Consider the following 2,181-nt stretch of genomic DNA (forward strand, 5'->3'; position numbering starts at 1 on the left):
TTTAAGCATTAATATATTTAAGAATTCTATAAGTTAATAGGTATACTAAATTAAAGAATTGGGGCAAATACACTTAAAATGTCTAATGTTCGTTCAAAGTAAAAGAAAATTGGGAAGAGCCAGATCATGCAAGTCCTCACAGGCCACGAGGAAGATTTTGGCTCTCATTGTGAATGTGAGGGAAAAATCACTGGAGCTGAAGAATACATGGAAGACTGTATAACTGATTCACTTTTTTATACAGCAGAAACTAACACACCATTGTAAAACAATTATACTCCAATAAAGATTTTAAAAAAAAAAAAAGAATGGGGCAGGACATGTCCCTCTTTTACAGAAACAGAAATAAACCTAGGGACGGAAAAAGGCGTTCCAGCTTTGCTACTGTAACTACACGTTTACAGAGCTCCAAAACAGAGATGGATAAAACTGCCCTGCCCCGGGGAACGTACGCACCGCCTGTCTGGGAAGACCCTGTGATGGACAATATCTGGCAAGATCAAAGCTGCAGGAGAACGGACAATGAGGTACAGAGAGATGGAAGGATCTTGGATTTGATTGACGATGCTAGGCGAGAAGACAAGCTGCCTTATGAGGATGTTGCAATACCACTGAATGAGCTTCCTGAACCTGAACAGGACAATGGCGGCACCACAGAATCTGTTAAAGAACAAGAAATGAAGTGGACTGGGACTTCCCTGGTGGCACAGCGGTTAAAAATCTGCCTGCCAATGCAGGGGACACGGGTTCGATCCCTGGTCCAGGAAGATCCCACATACCACGTAGCAAGTAAGCCTGTGTGCCACAACTACTGAGCCCGCATGCCACAAATACTGAAGCCCGTGTGCCACGAGCCCATGCTCCGCAACGAGAAGCCACCGCAATGAGAAGCCCACGCACCACAATGAAGAGTAGCCTCTGCTCGCCGCAACTAGAGAAAGCCTGCATGCAGCAATGAAGACCCAACGCAGACAAAAATAAATAAATTAAATTTTTTTAAAAAAGAAATGAAGTGGACTGACTTGGCCTTACAGGACTCCATGATAACGTTCCCCCCATAGGAAACTGATGCCTGGCTCATTGTTCATTGACAGATTTTTTTAAAATACACAGATACAGAATGTTTTCTTTCAGTCTCTTAATTTGAATCTTTTAGTGGTAGATCAATGCACAAAAATGTACAACTAATTTTGTGGCCGCAAAATGCAATGTGAAAATAACCAGAATGAGAAGCTGATTGTGATTTCTTGGGAATGCAGAATATCTGGCCCTTTAAACCTAAAGTTCTTCACTGACTAGCTTGTGTTTGAACATGATCCATTAAACATTTGCCTTTAACTCTGATTTTGCTTTACTGTCAGAGTTTAACACTTCCCAACTACTTCTATGTGTCCTGTGACACAGGTGATTGAAGATATGAGAGGGAAAGGCAAAGAACGACGAAGCCAGACATGAGAATTAACTTCTCATATACCAGCATTCTGAGAATCATCTGAGTGGGTGTGTGTGGAGTCTGTAGATGTAATGGACATACAGATAGCCCATTCACTGACCACTGGGATTCCTAAGATTCTCCGTGATATTTTCAAACTTTGGATAAATTTACACATTAAAAGCTGTGTTGGGGCTTCCCTGGTGGCGCATCCGCCTGCCGATGCAGGCGGCGCGGGTTCATGCCCCAGTCCAGGAAGATCCCACATGCCGCAGAGCGGCTGGGCCCATGAGCCATGGCCGCTGAGCCTGCGCGTCCGGAGCCTGCGCATCCGGAGCCTGTGCTCCGCAACGGGAGAGGCCACACAGTGAAGGGCCCGCGTACCACACACACACACACACACACACACACACACACACCAAAAAAAAAAGCTTTCTTGGCAGTTAACCTCTGCTCTCCCTACAACTTCCTTTGGTGCCACTGGAAAGGCGAGATGGACCACTAGTTTTACCCAGTAACAGGATTTCTTATTTTCTCAAAGCCCTTTCAGATATAACTGAAGCACCATGGAGTCAGTATTTAGTTACACGTTTGTGAAAGAACTTGTATTTTGAAAAACGCATTGATGGACATTTATCTCCTAGAATTATTTGTCTCTTTTATGTGGTATCTTTCTTGTTCTCTCCCCAGATTATAAACTCTGCGGGAAGAGGCCCTGGCTTTTACTCCTGTATCCCTCATTGAAAAAC

General features: G+C 44.0%; 1 pseudogene across 1 annotated transcript; it reads left to right on the top strand.

The window, feature by feature from the left end:
* The first annotated feature begins 320 nt into the window (after positions 1-320).
* On the top strand, positions 321-1,069 carry LOC309976370 (anaphase-promoting complex subunit 13-like; annotated as a pseudogene). The gene is made up of 2 exons: positions 321-683; positions 1,014-1,069. The product of its transcript is annotated as an anaphase-promoting complex subunit 13-like (transcript).
* The last annotated feature ends 1,112 nt before the right edge of the window (positions 1,070-2,181 follow it).

This window comes from Leucopleurus acutus (genome assembly GCF_964270905.1).
Source record: "Leucopleurus acutus genome assembly, chromosome: 20".
Lineage (NCBI taxonomy): Eukaryota > Metazoa > Chordata > Mammalia > Artiodactyla > Delphinidae > Leucopleurus > Leucopleurus acutus.